This window comes from Perissodus microlepis, chromosome 1 (assembly GCF_051167445.1).
Source record: "Perissodus microlepis isolate ML-2025 ecotype Zambia chromosome 1, ASM5116744v1, whole genome shotgun sequence".
Taxonomy (NCBI): Eukaryota; Metazoa; Chordata; class Actinopteri; order Cichliformes; family Cichlidae; genus Perissodus; species Perissodus microlepis.
The window spans coordinates 4960309-4981040 of record NC_140461.1 but is presented as its reverse complement, the minus strand read 5'-3'; the positions used below and the strand labels follow the sequence as shown (position 1 = coordinate 4981040).

Sequence of the window (20732 nt, the reverse complement as noted above, 5' to 3'; positions counted from 1 at the left end):
GTGCAAGTAAACTAAGGACATTTTCCATCCTTCTTTTATATTAGCTACTGTCACTGATGACAGACTACCTAATTCAAAATCTGACCTGCAACAAGATGCCAGCAACTCCAGCAATGCACAGTACAATATGGTGACAAAGCATATGACAAATGTAATCACAACAGTAAGCCTGGTAGTGTTTTCTCTGAACATTTTAAGTAAAAGTATAACATAACTGCTTAATGCTTTAGTCACTTCACCTCGTAAACTGCACAACAGCTGCGTACAAAAGCTGTACAATATTATCACAGAATCAAACTGGAATTGAAAATGTTTTCCACCTGGAATGTTGTATCTTGGGTTGAGCTTTCTAACAACAGGTCCTTTTTATTGCCATGTCACAGCACCAGTAACTTCATTGCACCGTTTCCTCTTCCTGACATATGACGTAGTGAGTACTCCAAAAATGCTCAGTTGAGTCATTTGTTTCGTTTTGAGTCTCTCATCACCAGCTGCTTTTATTTTCTGTTTTTATCCCTTGGGTGAAAAACATTTGCTGTTTCCACCATTAGCAGAAATTGTTTTGCCTTGTTGGAAGTTACTGAAGTAGCTCCCTTATCAGGTACTAAATTGTAGTAAGAGACTGACATGATGCTCTTGCTCTCAGACATGATTGGGCTTGCATTATTGTACGATCTAGGGAATGTAGAGGAATAACGTCAGTGTGTCTGTAATATTGTGAGATGCCATTAAAACATTAATACAAGTTACAATATTGATAATGGGCAGTGTCATATGGCTAGCACATTCAAATATTATTTCATGAGACTACACTACACTGTGGAAAATCACATGCTACACAATTATATGCTAAGTGTATATGGTCTGCTATTAATTCACTTTTTCTTTTAGCTAAGATGGACTCTCTTTTTCCTTTGCCTGTATTTCAATTTCAGCCACAAGGAGAAGTTAGCTACTGTATAATATATAGGCTCAGTGTTTTGTGCTGCAACTCTTCCTTCACGAGTCTGCCTGTGCTCGATCAGCCGCCATTAATTACCCCGGAAATCAGCATGTCATGGCTGATGTGTTGGTAACGAAAACAGATGCAGGTTAATTGTTGCTGTAACCAACACCTTTATCTGCCAGCAGCGGTATTAGGCAACACACCCTTACTCTGACTCTCCCCTTTCTTTCATTAGAAGCCTTGAAGTGGATTGATTCTCTCCGTCTCTCTTCAGCAGAAGTAGAGGAGGGCGTTGATTCCCTCGCAGCTCAGGCGAGACCAGCCGCTGTGTTGCTCGGCAAGAGGCAGAGGTATAGTTGAGCGAGAGAGAGGTCACCGATATGATTATCCCCTAGTGTCAATACAAAAGGGAGACGTGAGAAAGTTCCCCGCTGGGCTGGAAAATGAATGACTTTGACCTCATCAAACCTGCGGAAGCATCTCCACTTCCTAATTAAGATTGAGTGGAACAAAGTCATCAGTGTACAGGACCGGCCATCTTAGCTGAAGCTAATCAAGCGTACTACACTGCTCTTTGTATTTATCACAAATTTCTGTCCAGGACAGGAATGAAAAGGGGTGATGTAGATGGCAACATTTTTTAACTGTGATAACGCCACCTTATCAGTAACAACACTTTATACTGTGCTTTTATCTTTTGTATGAGAACCACTGCAATAGCGAGTGCACTTGGAGCGTGTGCCCATTTCACCCACCTGGTAAGCGAATGATGTCCCAATAACAGCCTCGTTATTCCCAATTAAACTCTCTACCATCCATCACAAACTGCCACTGTAAACCAAGCATAGGGCCATTATTGGCTCCCATTAATACTGTATATACAAGCAGATGGCGAAGGAGGGAGGACCGTGTGTATTTGTATGAGAAAGAACAAGAGAGGGTGTAAAACTACATAATCCAACTCGATATCTGTTTAAATATTCCAGAGTTTGCAAAGCCAAACATTTTGATTTATAACACAGATGCACATAAAGCCACATTATAATATGCACTGAGTAATTAGTTCAACAAATAGCCTGTCATCATCTGTGTGTCAGCAGCTACAGAGAGTGAGGTCTCTCCCCTTGGTTAGGAAGGCAAAATTCCCTGGCTGAAAGCTCATACAACACCATCACCCTCCCTTCGACACCTTTTAGAAGCTCTCAGTGGGTGTCTTGCTTTCACCTCTGCAGATATGTAGTAATCACACTTCCAGCGCCAAAGTGCACCGCCGCAGCCAAGAGACACTACCGCTGCCCAGCCTTATCAGAGGGAGAAACATGGATGACCCTGATCACACGAGGAACTCAGTCATCCTCGAGGAAGGTGTCCTCTTTACAAGGTGTTCTGTATGAGTAATGGGGATATTGAAAGCTCGATCTGATTATCATAACCCTTCTATGCCTTCCCACTGCTAGACAAAAAATAAAAATAACAGGAACCGTGTCAAAGCTGCAGTCAGATGACAGCTACAGCAACACAGTGCCCAAGGCAGCCACCGGTCCGTTCTTTTCGTTCGCTTTTCTGAAGGTCAATCTTCAGCTGCCCTCCACGTGGCTGCAGTCCTGTTTACCTCTCTCCAAAAGCCAATTACATCGCTGCAGTGTTGTGCCAGTCAAAGCTGTTACATTTCACACACAGACACATGTAGGCTTGCACCTACACAGATGCGCCGTGCACACCCACTCACACAGACAAACACCTGCAGCAGCTACTCTTCTTAGCTGCAGCAGAAGGCATGGATAATGCCTTTTGACCTGTCTGTGGTGAAATATATCGATGTGTACACATAGAACGATTATTTAGAGCTCAGGCACATCATGAAGTAAGTTAGTGAGTGAGTGCATGAAAAACGATGGTTTATTTACCATGGGGTTTTATATTGGGTTGAATGTGAGATGATTATAAACCTGTCTTCATTATCTGAAAAATGGAGAGGCCTTGCTAATGTTTGCTGATTTATTCTATAACCTCGAGGGTTTAGTTCTTGATTTATGTTAGTCAATGACAGCTTGTGTAATCATACAAGTGTTGGTAAAATAGTGATGGATGGCAGGTTGCTGTCCTCAGCAGTACTTTGGCTTTTACCTATTACACTGAATGATGGAAGCTTTAAATGAGGGTGGAAATCCTTATGGGGTTTGTCTTTTTCAGATCGTACCTGCTTAGATTGAAGAAATTTCGTCATTTTATTATAATTTCCAGCATTTTGAATGAGATTGAATCAGCTGCGTTCAGTTATAAGCTGTGTGATAATGGCCAAAACTCAGATTAGTGTTCTTCTCTGCCATCTACAGACAGTGAAAGGGAGTGCCAGACTGCCAGATGAGCATCTGAAAAGATCCAGATTGCACTGTGTGGGTTTATTTTTTTTAAATACTTTAGCCTCCTTTGCGTGTTCATATCTGACATCCAAGTAGTCTCTATATATTGCATGTTGTTTTATGTTATTTAATATTAAATGTGGGTATGAATGAAGACAAGCAGTTTCTCTGATATTCTGTAGCATCCAGCAGAAGTAGGGCAGCAAATGATTTCACATTTTCAAACCAGATGACCACCATCTGCTATTTGTGGAGTTGTTGCTGTAGGAAGCACAAAGCAAATGTACAGCTTTCTGTCAGTTTTAATGAACAATGCTCTGTTTTGCAGCTTTTCTGTCATCGAGCTCCAGGTAACCTTGGATGGAAATTTCTGAGGCATTATGATGAACACAAACAAGAGGGGAGGTATTTGCTGCATTCAAGGAGAGTGTCATAAAACAGCAAGTAATAATAAAGAAAAATGCGCCTTTATTAAAGTAAGCGGCTGTAATAACCTTCCCATGATTTCAGAACAATTAGAACAGATCACTATATGACCAAGAGAGCATTTAAAAGAGATGAAAAGAAAGAGGTAAAGTACCCCTGTGTGTGTGTTGGCTGCAGCAGTGTAAACAGGTCTCGCTCTACCTACGCAAACGGAGAGAAAGAGCCCCGGGGTGGAGCAGAGACGACGGGCTCCATCTGGTGCCTGGGCAGCCAATGAAAAGAATAGAGTACTGGGGGAGCCAGGAAGAAGGGGAACATCATGAAAAGCTCCAATTGGATTTGTCGTCCAGTTCATTGGCACCGGCTGCAAGGTGGCTAACGAGGTAGGTGGCTTAACAGGAAGGAAAGGTATCATCTGCTGCATCAACACTACATGCAAATGTTGCTTTTTCTGATATGTCTTTTTTAAATGCTTCAAAAAAATACAAGTGGAACTGGGTATCTGGAAAACAATTAGGGCTTCTGCACAGCGCTTGGGTTTGTTCGGTCCTTAAAAATGAGCACCCTGTAGCTACTTTCTTCCCATGGGGAGACAGAGCGTAATATGTGCTCCGTGCGCTGCGCTCCTGAAGCATTATGGGAGAGGAAACGATCGTAAGCAGAGAGCCATCTGCTTTGCCACTTGCCATGTCTGCCCGTGCCAATACCTCTTGCTTCCTTCTATTTCTCAGGTGGGGAGTGAAGTGGATCCACACTGTCTGTGGACACACACGTTCACACTAAAGGATCCTCGAACTTGAAAGTAACAGATGTGCCAACACAGATCCTACATGTGGAGGAATCCCACTTTTTTTTTCTTTTGGGGTGTGTGTTTGTGTGTTCACACATCTGGCACATTCTTTTATGCATTATTCTCTGGTGTAATCAACAGCTGGAGGTGATGAGAGTGCGGCGTGTTATAGATAGATTCTTCCTCATTGATAAGAGAGGTGACAGACACAAAATACCAACTGCATTTTTCTTAACAACCAGTCTGTTTTCATTTTATCAGCGCAGGAGTGCAGCAGAGACAGGCCCCAGTGTCCTTGACAGTGGTGACACTGAAGAGATGGATGTACAGGCGGTCAAAGGAAAGTCATTTATTTCCGTTGACCCACTCGGTCAAGTGGATTGAAGCTGAGCCTTTTGATTTGGCTTTTACTTTGCCTTTTCCCCCCCACAGATTCCACACTGCTCCTGCAATTACTGCAAACAGAGAAGGTGATGGGTCTAAGATTTTGTCCAGATAAAAGAGTCAGGACCCTATCTCTCCTGTTGACACCATTAAGCCATCACTGAGAACTAGAAGCTGTAGGGGAGGGTGGCACTGAGGAGCTGTCAATCAAAGCTTACCACCCAGTTCTTGTTTAAAACCATCTGCCACTGAACTCCCACTGGCCTCTTTGTATCTGATCCTAAAACCAGCCACAGAGGGCTGATGGTCTTCATCACTGGGAGGAATATTCACCACTTACTGTCTTATCAAATGCAAGCAAGGGACTGCAGAAATGCACATATTCTTGGATTGGGGTAGTGGGTGGAAAGCGCTTTAGGGTTATTTATCAAACCAGGCAGCACTGACTGCCAGCACCAGAATAACGAGAAAAAAAGAAAAAAAAAAGCTGTTCCAAATAGCAGTCGTCCAACTGAGCAAGCTAAAACAACTGCAATCCAGCTGTCACACTTTAAAAATGCATATGGATGGAGGACGGTCATGTGAAAAGGTGCGGTTAATTTTGAGTCAAAAGCTCTGGAGCATGACGTTGGTGTTCGTTTGTTTGTTTTTGCGGCTTTTCAACTGTTTCAGGCTAAAAAGTGATATGCAATTTAGTCACTCCAGCACAAGTTCAACCCTAATCCAACTTCAGTGTCAGACAGCGCACCTAAATCTCTTCATGGTGGGACTTATCAAACAATAACAGACACTTTGCAGATCCATTTATAGCTGTAAGAGATGAATATTGTGTTGTGACTTCAGGGAGGTTGCGGCACATGTGTCAACTTGTTGTAATACCCTAATATTTGATCTATTGCATAAATGTATGAGGGGTTGTCACCAGCATTTTATTTTCACATTTTGTTCAAGGGCTTGTGAGAAGATTATGTTGAAAATTGAATCGCCGATTACACTTGAATTCATCTAATTCCACCTCAGGTGACAATTTGGGGCTGAGAAACAGAAATAAAACCGAAATCTCAGAAAACGTCCTAAGACAGCTGTCTCAAATCACAGCAAAACACCCACTTTTTCCTTTCACATGGAATCGCTCCATTCAATGGTGCTTTTCTATTTAAAGTTGTCTCTGTTTGGAGTTGTCATAGTCATAGAAACTAAAGTTGCGCAGAACACTTTGGTGTTTGAAACGGTATTAGAAATGCCTGTTTTTATATCAGCATGGGTGGTCATGGATTCTCTGTAACATTTCTGACTCCTGCTCAACAAAAACATCAAAGTGCATGAGCAGTTTAAATTTCTGTACAAACAAGTGTCTTTCAAAGAAAGCACCATCTGCTGAGTAAAATTAAAGTTAATGCTTTACAACCCTTTCTCAAAAAACAGCCAAGACAGTTACATGAGTTACAAATTATCACGTTCCGTTTTATTTATATTTTGCACAGCATCCCTGCTCTTTTAAAAATAGGCTTGTACAGTTTACAATGAATAGCTATAGTTAAATGACAAAACTAATGTTATTGTCCTTGTTTTCTTATTGTAAATGCCAACCCTTTTAATTTCTTTTTTGTCACCATAGCAGCATTATTCTTCGGGTGACGGTATAGGTTGGTTGGTTGTAGTGAAATATCCCATTATTGTATTCTCATGAAATTTAATGCATTTTTTTTTCGGATTATCATTGCTACTTGGGTGATCCCTTAACTTGCTATTCAAGGACCTGCTGGTTCTTCTCAAGTTTTAAGGTACACTTAAAGGATGAGAAAAACAGCACCCAGTAAGCACGGTGGCAAAGGGTTAGCACTGTTGCCTCACAGAAAAGAAGATCCTGGGTTCGAGTTTGCATGTTCTCTTTCTTTCTCCACACCTCTGCATGTTTGATTTGGTAGATTTTTACTGGATGGATTAGAGTGATGTAAACCTAATTAAGCAGTCTTTTATGAATGACAACTCATCCATAATTCATGTCCAACAACAGATTATAATCTGGGCCTTAAAGTTGTGCGTGTAGTTGTTTTGATGGTTACTGTACCAGATACAAGTCACTGACCTGAAGCTCAAAACTTAAAACTTAGCACTTCACTCTTTGGCCTAAATATGGACTCCAAAATGTTTACATGACCAAAATGCTAACACTAACCAGAAAACATAAAAGAAATCATGATGGCTTTGTCCATTTTTATATAAAGTCTGCTTTTTTTTCTTCTTCTACGAAGGTATGACCTCACTTCCCAGTATTGGACTCTTGATAGACAAGCCATTAGAAAGCAAAGATAAATGAGTGACAGGTTCTCTCCGTCTCCTATGAGCTGCACCTGTGTGGACAAACCTAATACAGACTGTTTGCTCCTTGATTTCAAATCAAAACCAATATTCCATGTTTTCTTGTATCTGCAGTATTTTAGAGAACATTTGAGGCATGAGATGTGACATGCTGTTGCTGAATCTGGCTTTAGGTTAGATCAATATCTGCAAGTTTTGCACTTTATGCAAATGGGGAGTGGATGACTTAACATTGGAAAATATAGTGCTACCAGAGTGAACAGCCATGAGAAACAATGAATGTGAAACGTGGTGTGATAGCATATGACAGCATAGCTAATGACCTAAATATTCATTTAACTATAGTCTTTGATACAGTCTTTCATATTGGCCACTGTACTCAAAAACACATAAATAAGCCATGCAATTACAGTGTGTGATGTGCCAGTGCATTACTATAAACATAGACACAGTAGTTTAATTTGAGTCAAAAACACATACCCAGTCTTGCAGTAAATAGCTGTAAAAACAGAGAGTTTTGGGAGATAAACACATTTTTGCTGATCTTTTCCTGTGATTTGTCGAACAAAAGGGAAACATTGAATGGCATCATATCCCTTGAATAAACATCTTGCCATGGTTTGACCCCATGCAACCACACGCTTGCACACACAGGTTCTTCTTTTTTTTCTTTCAGCTGATTACTACAAGAACAAAAATAAAAGAGCTTAGATGTGTGTTCCAAGCTAGAACACCTTTTCATGATGAAAGGCAGAGTGAAAGCGAGAGAAATGAGACCATCTAAATACCGTTGCTGGTAAAGGAGTCAGAGCAATATGGCATAGGATGAACCTCTCCATCTCTTGTGTAATGAAGAATGACTGAGAGGGATTGCATAGGCCAAAAGCATCTGAAGACGGGGCCATTGCTATGCACAGAGCATTACATTTCAGACTGAGCAAGTTGAGACCTACAGCGCGTGAGGTTAGATTGCAAAAAGACAAGAGGAGCGGGAGGTTAAATGTCTCTCCTCTCAGTCTTTATCTCCTAAATGACATGGCTCATTCATACAAGCAGCTCTCATTCAAGGACACTAGCAGGACTTGTGAAAGAAAAGAGCACACTTGGATAGAAATCTCATGAAGACATTGAAAGACTTAACAGAAAGAGACAAACAGCTGGCAGTATTGGTAAAATTGCATTTAATTAAAGACAAAATCTTCATTACAGTCTAATAACAGGACAGGGGGAGCAGTTTTCTTCATATAACAGATGACAGGGGTTGAAGAAATGTAGTTCCTATTGAGGTTCTTCACAGAAAAGATTTGGAAAGCAATACATTTTAAAGTCATTTTAATTCTAACTCTGATTCTTCAAAACAATTGGCAAATGTGTGAGACTTTCAGTTTGCACAGTCGGTAACATAAAACTCAGCTCTCTGGGCGCTTTTGCATTTCACACTAAATAAGTGCTGATAAGCTAATAAAGACCATAGCAAAATGAAATTCATAAGAGCTAGTGTGGATAAGAAAGAATGCTTGTAATCTATGAATATCAGGCTTATGGCTTCATAAACCTATGAGCAGGCATACCTGTGTGTAGTGTTTGGAAGTGTTTGATATGGTACAGTCCCGGAGGAGCTACAGCAAGTCACTGGCTTGTTATATAGAGGAATAACTAAATGCATGCTGGCTGCAGGCCTTTCTCTTCTACAGATTTCAATCGTGGTAACCAGAATCATTTATTCACATCAAGAGGCTGCTTTGTAAACTACCCAAAGGGGATGCATTTGACAGTGAGTTTATTCAGTCATAATACATTCCAACAGATGCTTTCACAATAAGTGGATTTGTGTTTTTTCCTAAACCTGCCTATAGCAAGGTGTTCTTAAGCACATCTGCGGTTGAAAACTTTCCTACACAATTTCCACGAGTAGTTGTAATATGACATTTTTTCCTTGATTAGAAGTCCTTTACGGTAAAATGATTCCATTCATTGTAAGAGGTAGAGAAATAATTAAGGCCAAATTCACTAAGGATTTCTCTTCTAATTGGCCATATGGACTGGAAAGAAAAGTTTTAATTTTTTCTTTTGTCTTTCAAAGCAGATGTCCAGGGTCTTAGACTTTTGGCTTTAGCTACTCAGTCATCTCTCCCCTGGTGATTCCAGCCATAATTACTATTCCACGTATTATGCTATTTTAGTCCATACTAAGGTTAGAAAGTTAAGTACAGTCACAGTTTCCATTGGTGCTTCCAGGTGTATTTACTTATCAACAGGCTGCTCTGAAGAGGAATTGTGTACGCAGATGTTAGTGTGATGTACTAAAATGTCAGACACCACCTATCCTTGCTGCCCTTTCAGCACTTTGTATTCAAGTCAATCAAAAGTTACCCACAATATAAAGCTTGGGCTAGAGTTGTCAGGGTTATAACCACAGCCAACTAAACAATTACCAGATTCTTGACATCAAAAACTTGTTTTTACTCATTTATTTAGGCTTGCAGTCTCTCTTGCAGTCTGTTTGATCTGGTACAGTGGAATCCCTGTATAACAAACCAGTAAGTCATTACTGCAGCAGCCCAATCCAGTCAGGTGGTAAGCTCCAAGAGATGCCAGTAGAGAAGTGCCAAAAGGCCACTTGAGATTGGCTCTAAAGGCAAGTCATTACCCATTATATATATACATATAGCTGTCAGAGTTCATGTTGCTTCTACAAATTCTGTAACCCAGTGCATAACTGCACTAATTCCCCCAACCAGTATGGCCACAAACCTCCCTGATGCAGTCTATTTTTAGTTATGATGTAATTTGCTGTTTTGGTTTCTGTGGCTTACCACAGGACCTGGTCACAAATTGCCAGGGCTCCCTGCATCCCTCCTTGAGGAAAACATAAGTACTCTATTATAGTACTGTTGCCACATATTTTTTATATAGGCTGGAACTCCATGGTATTTTTACATTGTGGGCAGAATGCCCATGCAGCAGACTGTTGTTTTGAATGTTTTTAACTATAATTTTGGCTTGTAAAACAGATTAAGGGAGTATGAATGTGATCCTTCTATAACTGCTCAGAGAATGCCACAAGCAAGACCTGAATAGAGATTAGTTCCATTTCTTCGTCTTTGATGTAGGGATTCAGAGCCAAGCCAGCATTTTAAATGACTGTCACCTGCTGTGCTGCTGTATTTCCCCCAGGGATTCTGTGATCATTGACAGGTTGCTGCAAATCAGTGAGACACTTGACTATTTCTCAATGACAGAACTGCTAAAGGGAAGTTGGTCTTTTTATGTATCTGTCTTTCTGCATGGATCACAGTAAGATTATTGGGTGTCCAGCATAAACACATGTATACTGTGCTGATAGCACAGTGTTCAACAAAGTGTCAAGCCTTATACAAAAATCAGTATTGATTCTTTTCATTGGTCTAACCAGCGATTCACAGGGACAAGTTGTGCACATGTTGGCAACTCAGTCACATCTTCTTTGCTTATTTCCCTAATAAAATTATGCAAATCAGGTTGTGGTGCAAACAAACCCTGGAAAGTGCAAGCAAATGGCTCCTTCATTACCAATTACAAGTGCAAATTGCCTCAGCTTTAAAATTAATCCACCAAGGCTGACACCTTTGCACCCCAAAGCCTCTTTACAAATGAAGCATTCTCTGATCTTATCTGAATTTCTAGGATGGGAAAACTGCTCTGATGCTTACCTGACTTGCTGGTGACAATACAGCATCTTGGCAGCAATGGTTGGAACATTTCTGAAAGGAGAAAAAGTCACTGTCAGAAGTCTAAGAAGTGTGGGTGGTAAGTGGATTAGACACAATCCGAATTTGCCTAACCTTGATTTAAAATTACTATTAAGCAGAAAAAATGAGGAGATTTACATGTAATCTACATACACTTATGGGCTACTTTGTTAGGTACACCTGTTCAACTGCTCATTTTCCAAAAATACCTAATCAGCCAATCACATGGCAACAAGTCAACAAATGCAGTTATCGCTTACTTTCAGTATTTTCCAACATTTTAAGATTATCTCTTCATCAGTAGCTTTTAATAATGGTGATACTGGGGGTTTATATTTATCGTATGTATCTAGAGAATATGAAATTTTATCTAACCAATATTATCTTAGTCCTTATTTCATTTCGAGTGGCAATATGATATCATCATCAATATCATTAAGTTTCCAACAATGCAAACCAAACCTTTTCTCTGTGATTGTGTTTGAGTTGACATATGCATGTTTAGTTTCCTTGCATTTTAAGTGCGTTGTGCAGCATGATCATAGAAAACACATCGAAATTTGTCAAAATTTTATTTTCAGCAACTAGGTAAGGAAGGATTGTATTGGTGTGGGCACTAAAACACGAACACAGTGGCACTTAACACAGATTTGGAAAGTCGTGTCAGTTTCACAGACAGAAGCTGATGTTTGTTCTTTGTGTGCATTTGAGGTCCATAACAAGACTGCAGTGAGAAAGGGAAATCCAGTAAAATGGCCAAAATTGGCATCAGATATGGTTTTTAATTTTTGTGGATGGACGTGTGTCTTTTTGTGTTCAGTGGAAGGGAGCATAGGAGGTATTTGGGCAGACAAAGTATTGCTTCCTTAAAGGTGAGGGTTAGTTTGGAGGCAGAGTTGGGGGCTTAGATAATAATATCAAATTCAATTCATTTTTATTTATATAGCGCCAAATCACAACAACAGTTTCAAAATGTTATCAAAGATACAAGAATATGTACATTGTTTTTTTCTTGTTGTCTTTGGCTTGTGTCCTTTGTGATTCCTTGCTGCCCAGTGTTTTTATTGGTTACTCCCCCCTCTGTTATTTAATCCTGTGTAATTGTAGGATGCATGCTTCTCATGCTTCTCGTGTTCATTTTAGGTGTCTTTGTTAGACTTTTTTGTTTTAGTTTTTATCACACAATATAGACTTAATTTTGTTCATTCTACATTTGACTTCTTTGTTTTGACCGTGACATTTGTGTTAGTGGAACAGGACAATATTACATCAGTTGTGCCAATTTTATGCTCACAGTCATTGATCTAAATACAGCATTTCAAAAAATGACTGCTGCTATATTTGGGGGAGTGGGATTTTGTGTTTGTGTTTATTTTTTGTTTGCTTTTTTTAGTTGCTGTTGGGTTTGTTTGTTTTTGTAGCAACATGCCCTTAGCCATTATTCACACAAGCTGCAAAGACAAGTATATTGTTTTACATCCTGACCAAGTGCAAAGAAGTCCAGCAACAGTCGATCCAGTTTGCAATGACTGTGGGTTTTCCACTCCTGACTATGCATTTGCATAATGGAATTATGGGCTCAGCCATGCTATGTCTTTAGTGGACCATTAGGCAGGCCTTTACTGGATTGTAATTAGTGGCTTCTGCCCTTCACCTTCATTAGCATGCAAATGAAAACTCTGAACACCAAGAAATATTTGGCACATTGAGAGAAAAATGCCAAAGTGATTAACAGGCAATTCTGAAGTGGAATTGTCTATTTCTATCTATCACAGTTTAGAGTGCTTGAAATGAGACATTGCAAAGTGGTTAAGTACTAACAGGTTGATCTGCACAAGCATTTCAAGTGAACTGTGATGACATGACTGGTGACTGAGAGTTCATTTTGACCAAAGGATATTTATGCTTAATCGGAGAAAAATCGACCAGCTGTTCTGCCTAGATACAATATAGTCCCCCAGTTCATGCTATTCTATTTCTGATGCGTCCCCATTGTGCAATATACATTTCCGCTACTCCTTTCTTCCTTTCCATTTACACCCATGTGATCCCACTAGATATTTTTAACCCCACTGTACTTGAACTTATAAACCATCTACTAGCATTTGCAATTCTAATGCTCTCATTTGAATTAAGCACTGATTACCATGAATACAATTGAACTTTCAAGACATGTCAGACAAGACCCTGCCAAAAGAAGCTTTCGGCACATACACATTAATCACAGGAGATGGCCACTAGGCTGGCAAGTTAGAACATCCTTTCTTAGGTGTCACATGCCAGAGAGGGGTGAATCCTGGTGGCTGCTCTTCTTTTGTTAACCCTGTCTAATTAAGAATCCCATGCTAAGACAGGGAGATACACTGAAATAAAGTTTTCTAGTGAAATGATGTGAACTGCTGTCCCACAGCTAAAAACAAGGAACATTTATGTTTACCAAAAGACACAATTATGTTTGATTTGGTAGAATATACATGATACAATGTAAATAGGCAAATCATTGTAATTGTAAATTTCATAAGTTAGTATTACACCCTTGTTATATTAATGTTATATTAAAGTTACTTTAATATTAAATTATGTTAAAGTAGCTTTATTTGTACTTGTAATTCTACAAATATTTGTTTTCACTTTTAAATTTTCTGTTCTCCAATACACCACACATTTACAGGAACATTAATTTTATTAATATTTAAAATGAAAACCCTGAATTAGAACACTGTCTTGATCTCTACCTACTGACATTTACTTCTTGAAAACACAAAAATGACATTAAATGTCACCAAGAGTCCTCAAAACAACTGAGAGATAATGATTACATGATCAAATTAAATATTCTAAAACAATAGCATTCCACTGGTTCTTTGCACTCACTAATGCACAAACTTTCCAAACTTCCATCTATTCATCCACTCTTTTCTGCTTATCTAGTCAGGATCCTGTTGTGGCTATAGCCTACAACACAGATTTTGCCTAGACAGGTCACAGGCAGGGCTAACACACAGAGACAGACAGCTATTCACACGCCACCAATTAACCTAATGTGTCTAGTTTTGCTTTGAAGCAACAGTTCTAACCTCTGTATGAAACCCTAAGAAAAAAATAAGATGCTTGACATTAATATGTAGTTATGTGGCAGATTCTGTGCTGCCAGTACTTTGTTCAATCTAGAAAACTGGCCAACTCTGATCTCATGGCCTTTTCTTCTATTGTGTGACCAGGTCTTCTTTTGAACTGTGACAAACTGTGTTAACTCTGGTCTTATCTGTCCATCTGATGCGCTCCCTTGCTTCACCTCTCCTGTAGCTCTTTTGCTCTCTCGTCTGTCCGTCACATCCTTGGCAACTTTGCTTTCTCCTCCTGTTTCTCATCTTTCTGTCATGCTCATAAAAAGTCATTTCTGTTACCTAAAATCTGAACAAAACTCAATTAGTCTTATCTCATTTGTATACACACAGACACACGCGCACATGCACAAAAACACACACACACTTTAACCATAGATTTAACTAATTATTTGAGCACACCAGCTAACATTAAATGATGAATAAATAAAACAAATGCACTGTGCTACCTGTGTGCCCTCATGAGATGAACAGGTGTGCCATATATTGAGAATATTAAGATATTTAAAGTACTGGCAACAAAGAAAAACAGATTGGGGCATGTGTCTACAGAATCCATCAATTCCATGTTTTCCATTCACTTATTTTTCATGCTTTCTGGCAAGTGTTTTAAGAAACACATTTCACTAGACTCAATTCATAATGCGAGAATAAGCTTGTAAATGAGGCAGCAGGTTGGTTTTACTTTAAAATCCAGGAGCAAATAATTAATAACCCATTTGTGCAATAAGGTGCAACAAACCCTCATATGTCTTTACCAAAGACTGAATATGAGGCTGAATATAGGCAAATATTACCGAAGACTGAATATAGGCATGCAACGAGAAACCAACATGGAAATGCAGGGACACACAGGGTTGATAACAGACACTGAGACAAAGACTGAGTGGATGACAGCACTATTTCTACACAAAAGGGCAATCAGGAAATAGGACACAGCAGGGTAATGAGACACAGATGAAGATAATGAAACAGGAGGGGAAGTCAAACTACACATAAAGCACAAGAGACAACTATTAAATTAAAACAAGAAGTGACAGTTAGTAACTAAACAGCAAAAAGTAGATCCAAGAATAAGCTTAAAGGGGGACTGACACAGTAGTGATAGAACAAAAAAAAAGTAATTTTACACTGCGGGTCACATCCAGCCCACTTTGAGCTTAAGCTGGCCGGACCAGTGAAACTCCTCTTTTGTAACTGTAGAGAAGTTAAATATTTAACTGTTTTTCTACATGATAAATAAAAAGCTGCTGTAACAAAAAAAGAAATCCGTCAGGACGACTCCTTGGACTTAAATTGTAAGAAAATAATAGAAATTGTGAAATGAAAAGTCCTGGTAGCTCATTACCCAGACTGTCCTGTGTTTTTTAATTTGTTGTTTGTGTTTGGTGTTTTTTGCTTTTTATTGTAGTTGTAAATAAATAGAGATTTCTATAGTAGAAAGTGAAAAACACAAACATTTCTGTTTTTCACAAAGTCACAGAGGTTTTATTACAGACATCGGCATAATTTGACAAGAAAGCCAAATTTTTGCTATTCCAGACCAAAAACATTTAAACTTTCACAGAAGTCATTTTTTGGAACAAAAAACCCCAAAAACCAGCGGCTAACAACACTGTACACAACAGTAGACCGGTGTGTAATAAACAAGCGAATAATGGAGAAAATAGAGATTTTTGATGGGAAACTGGTCTTGAAGCACACAAAGAGATAGAGCTGTACAGGAAATACAATTTTATCATGGAAGCAAAACAACAAAAGTCAAAGGGAATACATCACAATGTTTCAAACGTGAAGCAGAGCTTTGGTCTTCTTTTGCTGCTGGAGTGAAGAAACATCCCATTAAACCAGATGTTCTCTCTCTTGCCCCCGTAACCGGGAGCACTGGGGTTCAACAGGTTAATCGTTTATTGCATAATTACTGTGTGTAGTATGGATAGCTATAAGGGAGGTTTTTATCTCTAGGAAAAGCTGGGAATTGCACATATTCTTCCAATAGTAAACTGACAATAAATAACACTGAATTAGACAGAGTATCTGAAATAAAATTCCTTGGTGTGATAATACATCACAAACTATCCTGGAATCCCCACATTACTCATATCAAAGGCAAAATATCGAAGTCTCTGGCAATTCTCTACAAGGTTAAGGATCTCATAAATCAAACGTCATTATAGACTGTCTATTGTTCTATTATACTGCCGTACATGACATGCTGTGAGGAAGTGTGGGTAAACACATATAAAACACACACCCATCCAATATACATTTTGCAAAAAAAGAGCAATAAGGATAATAAATAAAGCTACTTCAAGAAAACCATCAAATCCACTTTTTATCAAATTAAATATTCTCAAATTTAAAGATTTGGTTGACCTCAGAACTGCACAAACAATGTACAAAGCAGCAAATAAATCTTTGCCCCACAACATTCAGAACTTGTTCCAAATAAGACCAAATACTCATGACCTGAGAGGAATCCTTGTGTTCAGCAAGCCAGTAGTAAAATATCACAGCATTACAGTCAGAGGAGTTCGTGTGTGCAACACCTGTACACATGAAATCAAGAAAAGTACATCAATAAAAAAATCCACACGATTTTTCAAAAATAATAAATTGCATGAATATAGGAAATCTTCCTCTCAGTGACTGAGTTGTCCCATTGTGTCCTGATTTTTTTATAGATCAAGGCCAGAGAACCCCAGGCTTAAGTGTTCATTAAGGTGTTTTTCACAGAGATATAAAATAAGCTCAGAGATTAAGCGGGTGTTAAACACAGCGTGCTAAATTTATGTAAAAATGTAGTTTGTTGTTGTTTTGGTTTACGAGCAGAAATTGGTTTTATTTGTGTATGTTCAATGTGTTAGACTTGTACATAGTTAAACATATATGGATCAAATAATGTTGAATTCTGGATCTGGATTTGTAAGCAATGAAATTTGAAATAAGGGGGTAGGACCAGGAAAAGTGTAAACTTCATCCTACTCATTTTCGAGCACACAAATTCTGTAGACATAGATATATACATGAAAACCTGATGATTTGAAGTGTTGTTTTTGTTTTTTTCTCTTGTTATTTCAGTTATATTTGCATGTTCAAAATAAATTCTATCTATCTGTCTATCCATAAGCTGTAAAACATATGGAAATGCAATTAAAAATCCAACATTTATGCTTGTGCTTGTTTGCGGTGAGCAGTAGATCAAACATGTTAACAGTTACAAATGGCTTCAAGTGCACATTCAGGCCTGTGAGGCAGGCTGTGCTCATCAAAATAAAGTCCCACCCCTGCCTGTATGGATGTCAGCAGGGCTGAAGTTCTGGCTTCCACATACCGACAGACCATTAATAACTGTTATACACCCCCACTAAGATTTGGACACACCTTCTCATTTAATGTTTTTTCTTTATTTTCATGACTATTTACATCGTAGAGTCTCACTGAGGGCATCAAAACTATGAATGAACACATATTGAATTAAGTAGTAAACAAAAAAGTATGAAATAACGCAAACTATTTTTATATTTGAAACTCTTCAAAGTAGCCACCCTTTGCTTAGATTACTGCTTTGCACACTCTTGGTATTCTGTATTCTTCACAGAGATGCTGAGCTCTGTTGGCCCTTTTGCCTTCATTCTGCAGTCCAGGAAGAGATATTTAGAGTTATTTATCATTTTTTTTCTTTGCTACATAATTCCATATATCTTGTTTCATTTATTTGATCTGTTCAGTGTGTATCCACAGGGTAGTAAAAATAAAGTAAAAAGGTGTGTCCAAGCTTTTGACTGGTATTGTATGAAATTGTATTGCGAGCCGTAGGTTTGACCATCCTGGCTTAAACACAAAGTGAAAAGTGGATCATGACAGTCAAGTCACTGGCTCCTCAGTAAAAACAGCGCTGATCACCTTGTGCTCTGAATCAAAAGTCTGGATAATTTCACAGGCCATGACCTACATTTCTATTTCTGATTACAGCATTTCATGCTTTTAATGGATTAGAAAGTGTTTTGATCATGTAGTTACAGTACATGTACATTTAAGTACAATTTATATATCTTGTGTGTCTGATAAACAGATATTTAGATATTAAAACAAATATTATAAAATGTATTAAAAAAATTAAAAACTCAAGCATGTCAAACCATACATTGTAACACTGTGACAGGATAACTGTATTATTACCAACCATTCTACTTGTATCACAAACGTAAGAAAGCCAGTAATTTCAAGGATGCTTGGTTCTTTCAAGTCAAGCTACAATACCGACTCATTCACTAGCCTGCTGTGCATGTATTACCATACTTAATACACCCATTGGAATAGATGAAGTCCTTTGAAACTACTCGTTTATTTATTTATTGACGATAACTATTATAATTTATTCATCATAAGGTTTTCTTCATTGTAATGTTCGCTATATTTACTTACCAATCACTCTGGGAATGTCTTTGAATCTAATGCAATGCAGTAGAACATCTCTCACATAGATTTTACTTAATGTAATTTTTTTAAATCAGATTTATTTGTGTTGATCAATTTTTAGTAAAGCTGTTTTGAACTATATAAGGGTGGACAAATCATGAAGTGCTTAGAAAGTATAAAAATCCTAAACTTGGTTCACATAAACACACATAAACAAACTTGACTTGTCTTGGCATTTCTTTGGGGGGAGCGTAATCAGGCAAATTTCCCTCAGCACGTTTCACATATTTTCTACATGTTGCAGACTGAAAGTTATCCCTGACTGCTACAGCATACATATCACCGTAACATCCGAAATACAGAAAAAACAAATGAAGAAAAGAAGCCAGCAATAACCACTGGACTGAACTGAACAATCTGAACACAAATGTCTGTTGCATATGTGCAAGAGATTTGTGTGTTCAAACAGCTCTGCTGGATAAATCGTAGGGAAGCTCAGAGCTGCAGTGAAAACAGCGTTGTACACATGGCCTCTGATTAGTATTTAGGCCAGCAGCTGCCAGCCAGTCAATCTGGGGTGCCAGCCTAACTTCGGTGTGTGTGACGGCCCTTGACCGTGTTTGGTCCACCAGCCATTCTAGACTTTGACTGAATGTCCAGATAATCAGTCAACCACTTTGACTACTTTTTTTTTCCACTGTCTAGAAATGTTATGTATCACCGCAATAGTATGGTCAATCACCTTTTAACTCTTTTTCTGCCCACTGAAATCCTAACGAGCAAAGATCTGCAGCATAATTAAGAACTACAGATGATAAGAGAACAAGTAAAGAAGGCGCATTGTTTCTCTGACCCTGCAGCTCTTTCTTCCATCTGCTTGGTTCAAACTGTTGTCAAGTATGCATACAGATCTCTCTCTCTCTCTCACTCCCTCTCTCTTTTCCCATAATGCAGCAGCACAGTGACTAGTTCTGTGTTAAACTGGAGATTGGCTTTCACAGTCAACCTATATAGTAAATAGGCACTACTTGGACTGGAGTTAAATATTTAATATGAAAAAGTCATCATGCATACCCATCAGTCAGAAAGTAATGTAAAGTTGCCAGTAACTAATTTATGTCAGCTTACAATCACGTGTCTTGGATAGGGGTTACATTTTTATAGATTTTCTATGATGAGTAATCAGCTTTAATTACATGTCTTTTCATTATAAATCTGAAACCATTAATTGGATTCATAAATGCAAGAGGGAAAATCTATATTATACAGCTAAAGCACTAATCACCACTTATTTTCCTTTCTCCGTCCACATGGTTTTCCTTTTGTAGCTCCCGTATCTCCCTGAACATCTGTCTCATCTTTATGTATGTTTATTGTCTGTATTAATGCCTTTTCAGTACAATTTCTGGTTTTTAAAAGGTTTTTCGGGGTTGAATAAAAGTTAATTTACGATTAGGGTGTTGAAGAATATGATGAGTTGGCAACCGCGATGGTAGTTACTCCCCTAAATTGGAGTCTGGACTGCCCAGATGAGAATATTTAAAAAAAAAAAAAAAAAGCCAAAAAGGAACATAATGATTTCATAGAATGAAATAGGTTAGATCTAGCTATCAATCAGTCCTTCGATGGCCTCTCATTATGTAATTAAGAAGTCATAAAGAAATCTTTAATCATCCACCACAGTAAATTAAGTTAAAGAAAATTTTAAGTCCAGTGGGTACATTTTGTTTTATTATTTATTTATTATTATTTCTCCAAAAGTCCAATTGCACTATTGCTCACAATGGACAGCTTGCTCAATAATTCATACAATTAGTTTTTCTCCTTAAGCAAGCTCTCTTGTTTCGATAACCTGCCTCAACCTTCGCACTGGCCCCTGTCTTATTAATCAGTCCCCATCGATTTAGTGTTGAAACTAATTAAAGCCCTGACATGTGCAGTTGATTCCAGACATCTGTATGTGTCACGAATGCAAAAGCACGCCCTCTCTGCCACTCTCTAACTCACTGCCATTGACATCCGCAGTGTAACTTGCTCCACTTAAACTAAAGAGAAGCGATGCAGTTTCTGTTTTTCAGCAGATTCATTGGCACTTTAAAACTCTGTTTGAATACTAACAAGCAGCTCTGAAACTTTTCTTTTGTGTCGATTCTTAAAGAAAGACTAACTAAACAAGATAATTGGTAATTATATTCCTTGGCATCCATTGTAGCACTACTGCTA

At 38.5% G+C, this 20732-nt stretch overlaps 1 long non-coding RNA gene across 1 annotated transcript in view; it reads left to right on the top strand.

The window, feature by feature from the left end:
- Nucleotides 1-3967: 3967 nt before the first annotated feature.
- Nucleotides 3968-20732, top strand: part of LOC146393196 (uncharacterized) — a 65255-nt gene continuing 48490 nt past the window's right edge. Inside the window, exons 1-2 of the long non-coding RNA XR_014800234.1 lie at nucleotides 3968-4118; nucleotides 10898-11020. This is a non-coding gene — a long non-coding RNA (uncharacterized LOC146393196). The remainder of the gene's footprint in view (nucleotides 4119-10897; nucleotides 11021-20732) is intronic.